At 38.3% G+C, this 9,992-nt stretch overlaps 1 long non-coding RNA gene across 1 annotated transcript; it reads right to left on the bottom strand.

Annotated features, from left to right (window-relative positions):
- Nucleotides 1-2,923: 2,923 nt before the first annotated feature.
- On the bottom strand, nucleotides 2,924-7,886 carry LOC138707330 (uncharacterized). Its single transcript, XR_011334179.1, has 3 exons — nucleotides 7,594-7,886; nucleotides 7,012-7,141; nucleotides 2,924-3,859 (listed from the first exon to the last, which is right to left on the bottom strand). It is a non-coding gene; the product is annotated as an uncharacterized lncRNA (long non-coding RNA).
- Between the last annotated feature and the right edge of the window lie 2,106 nt (nucleotides 7,887-9,992).

The following is a 9,992-nucleotide window of genomic DNA, read 5'->3' as shown; positions in this document are numbered from 1 at the left end:
GTCGACACGAAAAGAAGTCGTCGTCCTGTCGACACCAAACGAAGTAGTTATTGTGCCCTGTATGTAGGGCCGCCGACACGATGTGAAGTTGTTTTTTTGATCTCCGCTCCCCGTCACCCTTATTTATAAAAACCTATCCTACGCTAAAACTAACTATCCTATTGGCTAAAAACTACGTCACTAACTGGCCTAAAATATATTCCCTATTGGTCCAAAGTGACCTCATAAGCTGGACCAAGATCTCTTCTTATTGGGCGCGAAATATGTCATCTCTAAATTTAGACTTTGGATTTCCCATAACCTCAAATTAGTTTGTATATCTCACAAGAATACCCGTTCTTTGGAAAACCCAAGCTTGGCAGTATCTTTCCCACGGGTCTAGTCCGACTTTAGGATTTTATGCTTCATCGAGTCTATACGAAACCCCGCTCAAGGTGGCCCTAAATCTGTCCGATGCTGACAAGTGACGAAACACCTGTGTGGGAAGCTAATTCTAACGAAGTCGCCAGAACATCCCCGCGAATACATGTAATAGAAATATGGAGATATCACTTCGCTAATAAATCGGTCTCTCCCTCTCCTAATTACTGCTTCAAAGTTCACGATTCTAATTCAGAACAAGGCAATGAGGAGGAGGATGATGATAATGGTGATGATGATGAAAGACTAATGTCTATAAATGATTAAAACTGCTATAAGGGGAGAGACAACACGACAATTTGGCAGAAAGAACCAGTAGCTCAACGAGGGAGAAGAAGAGCACAAAATATAGTGATTCATTTACCGGGCCCTAAAAGAGCTGCAAAAAATGCGCGGACACACACAGAATGTTTTGACTGCTTTATTGATCAGACAATAATCAATGTAATAGTAAGGTGTACTAATATTTATATTGAAAAAGTGAAGCGTAATTACGGACGTGACAGAGATTGCAAATTGACAAATGACGTTGAAATTCGAGCACTCTTAGGTATTTTGTATCTTGCTGGTACTTTGAAATCGGGAAGACTGAACGTAAGAGAACTATGGGATAAAAATGGCACAGGTATAGAGTCAATTTACCTGACTATGACCTACAATAGATTCCAATTTTTGTTACGATGTCTAGGCTTTGATAACATTCATAACAGGCAGGAAAGGAAAGAAATTGATAAACTGCCTGCTGTACGTGAAGTGTTCGAGTTATTTGTTCAGAATTCACAAAGGTGCTACATTCCAAGCGAATATGTAACTACAGACGAACAGTTGGTTGCATTGAGAGGACGATGTCCCATGAAAGTGTATATACCTACTAAACCAGCAAAATATGGGATCAAAATTTTTGCTATGGTGGATGTGAAAACATATTACACTCATAACTTGGAAATTTATGCTGGTATTCAATCAGATTGTCCATTTCACCAAAGTAACAGTGCACATGCAGTGGTAAAGAGGCTGGTTCATTCCATCAGAGGAACAGAAAGAAATGTGACCACCGATAACTGGTTCACGAGCATACCTCTGTGTTTAGATCTTCTAGAAAATGATAAACTTACACTTGTAGGAACCTTGGGGGGGGGGGGAAAAAAAAAAAAAAAAAAGAGAGAGAGAGAGAAATCCCTCCCCATTTCACAACTAGTCAAGACAGGCAAGTTAACAGTACATTGTTTGGATTCAATGAAAGCTGCACAATTAATTCGTATGTACCAAAGAAAAACAAAACAGTGTTAGCATTATCAACCATGCATTATGATAAGGAAATGGATGAGGAAACGGGAGGAAGCCAGAAACCTGAAACAATATCATTCTATAATAGAACTAATTGTGCTGTGGATGTCCTGAAACAGTTATGCTCAGCCTATGATGTAAGCAGAAATTCACCCCGCTGGCCTCTTGACTATTTTCTTTGACTTACGAAACATAGCAGGTGTCAATGCTCTTGTTGTTTATTCTGCAAACAAAAAAAAAAAGAAAAAAAAAAGATTCTACGGAAAAACTTCCTAAAAACGCTTTCTCTGGACCTAATGAAGCCACTAATTTTCGAGCGTATCACCCAACAGATAATTTCAAGAGAAATAAAGAGAAGAGGAGAGCAACTTTTAGGCATTCCACAAACAAGTCAAGAAGAAGGAACACGGCCAGAAGGTTTTGGTAGGTGCTACATGTGTGGTAGAACAAGAAACAAGAGCACAAGACAATCTTGTTTCCAGTGCTTGAAGAGAATTTGTCCTACTCATTCAGATGTAATTTGTTTGAACTGTGTAGAAGAAATGCATAGGTCTACTCAGATAATTGAATCAGATGTAGATTAGACTCACGTGTGTAAAGTGTGAACAGCAAACATAAAAATAAGTGCATCAATATCCTTCTTACAACACACAAAAACTTCTGTAAAATATTACAAGTGAAATGAGAATTATTGTTACATCCCTGAATTTTGTCATTGCTACACCCCTGAGTGAGGTATTTAGTTATCAAATATGACGTAAGAAAGGTCAGCAATAGTGAACTTGCGTTTCCTGTGGAAGAGATTACATAAAGAGTTCACGTGACCTTCAAACATCGAGTGAGCAACAATGCTAGATATCCTACATAATTATATGATAGTGAACTAACTCATAACTATGGTGCAACAATAAATTATGACTCAGAGACACGTCCAGTGTGGAAATATTATGCAAACATGTCACTTGAATGCAATTTGTGTACTATAATATATTTCATTATTAATATTTATATTTAATACGTTCCATTATGCGTAACATATCCATTCTCATTACTGTAATAACTGAAAACAATATATTTCTTAACATTTAAATCTATTTGCAATGTTTAAACCTTGTCTGTAAACAAAAACAAATGTGGATTACCATTGTAATCCAGGTGAGTACTGGCGTTACGAAATTTAACGCGAGTAACGAAGGGTTAACACACGCAATTTCTTAACCAACAATAGTATTTATATTGAAATGTGCTATTAATAATTTAGCCTAGTCCTTGTTAAAATATGTAAACACGTTCTATATTAGGTGTTAAAATTAAGCCTACTTATGTATCAATTAAATATTTCAACTTTACAAATAACAAAGAGCCTTAAAATTAGTCAACTTATGAGTTAAGAATTACTCAAGTTAAAAGAAGAAAAGGTCGGGAATAGTGACCAAAGTGTTGATTTGAGGTTAACTGTTTACAATATGGCGATTTATGTTGTGTATGAAATGCGAAGTATATTATTACAAAATTGCGTGGAAAATGGATGTTATGAATTTATGATTTATATATCAAATGATTAGTGTGTATTTTAAGTATCTTTAAATATGATGCTATGAATATATATATGAGAATTGTGTTAAATATGAGTATGAAAACACAGAGCTGCTTTATGGCAATCTTATCTCCTCAGTCACTACTACCAACGGGGATACCTTTACCTTTTACCTTTAATAGTAATAATAATAATAATAATAATAATAATAATAATAATAATAATAATAATAATAATAATAATAATAATAATAATAATGAATGAAGTCCATTACCATCCACTTGTCAACAAAATTAAACACAATTTTGTTAAAAGATAAAGACAATGAATGAATCACTCAATGAAAGAGAATACAGGTTCAAATTGATGCCACAGTGAAGTGCAATGAATGAAGCAATTATGTTAGGTGGTGAAAAAGGTTAATGTAAGTAGGCTGGTGATGAAGTGGGTCGTAGTTCTTGAGCGGGATACCAAGCATCCCTTGATGGAATGGCCCCTCTTAGTAAGTTATATCTGAAGTCACCGTTGTACTGATTACTGCGAAAATGGCTTGCACATATATAGGCCCTTCTGTAAGGATGAGGATTTTCTGCCACAGCTGCCCACATGTGGTACCTATTACAATCAAAATTCTATTATTATCTTAAAAAAATACACAAACCAGGGTTGGTATTAAATTAAATTAATGATTTAATCATGATGTAAATAAAATAATTTTCATTTTAATTACATCAAATAATTGTTACTACTTAAATCACAGATTAAAATTATATGCACCTAACATGATTAAGATGAGAAATTAACTTCCTGAAAAAAAAAAAATAAATAAACGTTTTTACATATGACTGTTCTGCTGCTTCTTAAAATTATTAGCAATATATATGAGTAGCAAACTTGCATCTCTGCAATGAACAAAATATTTTCTATGGTGAAATATATTTTTCTTGTTATAAATTCATATAAAATTTCACCACAGAAAAATCTTTGTTTATTACAGACATAATTCTAGCATTTTCTGAAGAAATGGACAGGTTTTGAAAGTTTGCTTCTCATATGTCTTTTCCCAACTCCTAATTAAGGAGCAACAGAACACATGGTACAGGTAGTCAAGTAGAGCTTACTTTCGGAATCACCACCTAATTAAAGCACAGTATGATGTTGAGGATTGAAATGAATAGTTGTAGCTCATAACAATATTCAAAGTAAAAGTTGCACAATGCCAAATGGACTACGTATTTGTGGAGTGTCGTTTCAAAACGTATTAAATACATCCTCGGTCGAAATTTAGTTTAAAGCGATTTCGCATAGCTGAGACTGTATTCTTTATGACCCTGATCTCAGATTGGAGCAATTCGTATTCTTTCCCGCCTTTTTTCTATGATGAAAATTGTGTGTTGGATCAAATCGTATTATGTACAACTTCTATGATGTGTCGGATCAAATCGTATTAAGTGCAACTTCCATTAGTTAAAATCTTAAATGGACAGCGTTGGCCAGCGTGCTGTATCTTCCCACCATTATTGAGTTTCCCGCTGCTTTACAACATTGTGATTAACAAGGTATCTACAATAGCAAAATCTATTAAGAGCAGTAAGGGAACCAGAGAGACGAGAGGTAGTGCCCGAAAGACAGCACTATATGTAGCTAAGAAGAGGGAAGTAGTGTAATTTATCTCTAAATTAAGAGCAAGTGGTCCACACCTGTGGAGTAACGGTGAGCACGTCTGGCCGAGAAACCAGGTGGCCCAGGTTTGATTCCCGTTCGGGGCAAGTTACCTAGTTGAGGTTTTTTCCGGGGTTTTCCCTCAACCCTATATGAGCAAATGCTAGATAACTATCGGTGCTGGACCCCGGACTCATTTCACCGGTATTATCACCTTTACTTCATTCAGGCGCTAAATAACCTCAGATGTTGATAGAGCATCGTAAAATAACCTACTATAAGAAAGAGCAAGGGAATCATATTACAATAGGAGTAAAAGTCAGAGACTTTATTTGGCTTCCGATTTAAATATTACAAAGCTCTTCAAAATGTACAATTAAAGTGTTAATACCCGACTTAAGAGTAAAAAGATTCCCCCCTCCCCCAAATGTTTCTCGGACAGAATTCAATAGGCTATAGGATTTTGTACACCGGCCAATGATGAATGCTGTTCCCAATAAGAAACTGCGATGATACACCGAAAAAGACAAGGCTCTAAGTCGATTTAGGCGCACATAAGCTTCGTGCCAATATGTTCCATAAAATTATGAGAACAGAACCTAATGAGATACAGTCATTTTGTATCGACTTACAGCAACTGCAACCGCTCTCGAAACTCAGCATAGGTGAAGTATATTATTCAAGACAATTAGCTTTCTATACTCTCTGTGTAACTGATAAAGCTTCACAGAAGCCAAATTTCTTTACATGAAATGAAGCACAGGCTGGGCGGGCGCTATTGAAGTGGCATCTTGTGTCACTACATTTATCAGTGAATTTAATTTCGACAGTTCATCAAATGTATTAGGCTGTTCGCCGATGAATGATATACATAAGAATTGAAGAATAAAATATACAGAGTGGGCAAAAAGTCCCATTAGTCCATACTATTTTGTGTCATGAGAATAATGGGGAACATACTGACTCTTTAGATACTTAGGTAAACACAGTTAGTGTACAGTGGTTATTTTGTTTGTATGTTTGAATTATGACCAGAATTACATCAATAGTGTGCATTTTTGAGGTATTTCAGATATTTAAGGGGGTAACGGAACTTTGTGCTCACCCTGTAGATGCCATAATTATTTAAAATTTATATTCAATGTGAGTTAGAGATCGACCCGGGTGGCCGCATGATCCAAAGTATATCTCTTTAGGCAGCTCCGTTCGAAGGGTTGCAGGTAAGAAACTCGCCGTTCCTTAACACTATTTTCCAGTGGAAAGCAATAAAAACTATTGATATATCGTCATACGTAGTATGCTGCTGTAAGAACCACAGAAAAACTGACAAATGACTGGGCACAATTCAGCGTGGTTTATAGATGCAAATCCTATTATGTGACAAAATCGCTTCAAAACGTATTAAATACACTGTGTCGGTGCAAAACGTATTAAGTGCAAACTTCAATTGACAATACAATGCATTAGATTAAACGATCAGTGTCAGTGTTTATTACATTTGGTGTCATTTCACAATGCCTAAAAAGTGACATTAAGATATTTAAAATTTTTCCATTATCTTAGCCGTGAAACGTTTTTTACGTTTCCTGTAAAATTTGTTTTTCTGCATTTAATACGATTTGAAACGACACTCGACATTTATTCTCAAAACACACAATGCTAAGCTCTTCTGATAAATTTATTTGTAAATATTAATCTCCCTAAATAGTTGAATTCTTTTCTAATGAATAACAAACTGAGCATAATATCTTGCCTAAGTCAAAGCTAATTATTATTATCATTAAGTGCAGTTTATTAGTGCTGTAACTCTTCATGTATTAATAATGAGGACTATGTGTAAACATAGTAAACTATTTTTGAAGCGATGTTGTTAATTACTTAAAATAACACATTAACAAAATACACAATTATGTAGGAACTAATGCACAAATTAAGTTTAAATGAATTACAGAAGAAGGCAAAAACTCATTTTAATAAACAAATCTGAATTTGACAAGTAATTCTCACTTAAATTTTAAAATTACTACAGTTTATCAACCTTGACTTTTTACTGATGATATATAAGGATATCTTTGCATTGAGCTTATGCCAATGCCATTGATTACCTTTTAAGCTGTGCTGCATTACTTGGCGCAGGAAACAGGAATAACCAGGTCTTCTCATTACTATCCGATTTCTGACAGTACACTGCAGCACATTCACAGTGTAAAACTCCGCCATTTGTCTTTCTATTAACTGAAACAAACCAGCAGTAGCCTAGTATCATATAATGCATTAATAACACTACATTTCATAGAACAATTGAAGGATTGCAGTATAATCAACGTTTGTGAAATATTCCTGGAAGAATTCTATCCACGAGTCTATAAAAATAATAACTATCTCCGGCAATTTAACTCTTTTTATTTTATCAAAATTATTCCAGTAAAGGTACTACTGTTAACTGTAAAGTCAAATTTCTAAAATATATCGTTTCGGGAACAACACTTCTTTCCTATTGCGTTACCAAGCTAAGGTACCCCATTCTTTGGTAACGCAACTGTAAAGAATTACACCGGGAACAACATATTTAGTCATATCAGATTCTGTCCCACGAATTTTAAGATGTCTGACCAACTTAACTTAGCTATATACAAAAATAAGATGTTCGTTCATACCCAAAGTGTATATTAACTCTGTTAGCTTACCTTTAAAGCTCTTGGCGTAATTGTAGTTAGGCCTAATACACTGTTGTAATTCAACACAGAAGTCAGTTCATCATGTGGTAGTGGTAGAAGGAAGGTAATCGCGTTCTGAAGTTTATCCCTCAAAACAATTACAGATCTCAGTTTAATAAACGTTTAAGATATGATGGAAGAATTCAGTTTAAATTAGAAAACATGACGGTGCAGTTAAGCTGCATCTACACGGTTCAGTTTTTTATGCTCGTACGCACGCAGTCTGGGAAGAATATTGAAAGAATCAAGTTTAAAGCGCATGTTGAATTAAGATACTGTGACAGCGACGTGAGATTCGAACTCACGACCAGCGTCCCGCAAGAGAGAAGATCGCGCGGAGCACTTTGGGACGGCGCGCGGCGGAGAGAAGAGAGGGCGTGTATTACGTCAACGCGACTAGAGTGCGCGCGCATCTGGTGCTGGTAGAGAGGAGAAGGCTCTGGATTTTTCTGGAGTGCAATCTCTGGAGATGCGTCGAACTTTCGAGGGTACGTCGCTGTGATTATAAAAGTAGAAACGCCAGCGAACTCGAGTAATTTTTCAGTTGATTAGTCAGCCAGTCAGTGAGCAAGCCAGAGCAAGCAAGCCAGTCTTGTGTACCGGTGTTCGGCTCGAGTGTGCGTCCGCGACTGTGACAGTATCCGAAGGCCTGAGTTCGAGTGCAGTGGACCGCAGTTGGAGGGACTTGAGTTCGAATACAGTGAACTGTCTCTGAAGGTCTGTGGTTCGAGATACTGTGAACTCGAGTGACTGAGCTAGAAGAACTGTGAACTGAGAACTGATAGTTCTGATTTGTAAATAGTGCTTTGTAAATATTAGTCAAGATTAACAGTTCATTGTTGTTCGTAATAGTCCAAGTAAATTGTCATTGTCGTCGCTGGAGTGCTATAACGAAGACTGTGTTGAGTGAAAAGGAATTATTGTTGGAAGAATAAAATCCTATTGTTGAGTTGAAATAAATTAATTGGTGTCAGAATCGGGACATCATAGACAATGGAGAACCTACAGCAGATCCTGCAAGCCATTGCAGAAATTAAAGCAGAAATGAACATGCACATTAGTGAAGTAAAAGATAACATGAACAAGCACATCAGTGAGGTTAAGAACGATATAAGTGAAGTGAAAACGGAGATGGAAAGTGACATAAGTGAAGTGAAAGGCGATATAAGCGGAGTGAAAGGCGACATAAGCGGAGTGAAAGATGACGTCACTACGCAAGTTGAAAGCGTTTCGGCCCACGTAGATGGAATTGCCGCCATCGTGAAAGACGAACTTAAGGCCGATTTGGATAAACTAAACCAGAATTTTACAACTATAAACGAGAGAGTAGCCGAGTTGGGACAGGATGTAGACCATTTCGACGGCAAAATCCGCGATCTCGAGCGTCGTCAAGAGCAGACGAGTGAGTTGATGGACAAACACGCCGAGGAAAACAAGCACATACTCACGTTCATGGACCGACATGCTGAAGAAAACAAGCACATCCTCGCGTTGGTGGATCGCCAGGCTAGAGAACATAAACAGATAGTTGCCGAGGAGGTTCGACGTGCCATGCAAGAAGCGGCCACAGAGTTGAGGACTCCATATAGTGGCCCTGCGGAACAATCGCCTTCAGCCAGAGATTACAACGTCAAGACGCCGAAGTTCGACGGTACGACGTATTGGGCGATATTCCGTCGCTAGTTCGAGGCCATCGCAGAGCACAATGGGTGGACGCCAGCAGAGAAAACTACTCAGCTGCTGGCCGCGCTTCAGGGACAGGCGTCGGAGATTCTTCACTGCGTTCCAGAAGATGGGACAGCCGCTGAGATAATGGCGGCCCTGGAGGGACGTTATGATAAACATCAACTTGCTGCAGCATTTAGGACCCAACTAAAAACGAGGGTCCAACAGTCAGGCGAGTCCCTACAAGAATTCGCGATGGGGGTGGAACAACTGGCCCATAAGGCACTCAGGGCCCTACCTAATGATTTCATCGCTGGAGAGGCGGCCTACACCTTCGGCAGCGGAGTTCGAGACCCGGAAATAAGACAACACCTACTCTTAGCAGAGCATCGCACCATCAACGCAGCTCTGGCGGTGGCCCTCAGGATGGAGGCAGCCAAGTTGACCGCGAACGTCTCGGCATCGCACCGGATTAGGAGCGTCGCGGCGGCCGACGTCGAGGAGGATCAACCGAAATCACCCGAGCGACGAAGACGAGGAGTGCCTACCTGCTGGTCCTGCGGCGAAAGTGGACACCTGAGGAGGGACTGTGACCGATCTGGTTACAAACAGGAAAACTAAAAGGGGCCGATGCGATGAGGGGCATGTCGGCGCCGTCATCACCAACCCCTCGGCTGATCTTAAGACGGTTAACAGAAGATGCG

This window comes from Periplaneta americana, chromosome 10 (genome assembly GCF_040183065.1).
Source record: "Periplaneta americana isolate PAMFEO1 chromosome 10, P.americana_PAMFEO1_priV1, whole genome shotgun sequence".
NCBI lineage: Eukaryota > Metazoa > Arthropoda > Insecta > Blattodea > Blattidae > Periplaneta > Periplaneta americana.
The sequence above is the reverse complement of the archived record's forward strand: the minus strand, read 5'-3'. Positions and strand labels throughout refer to the sequence as shown.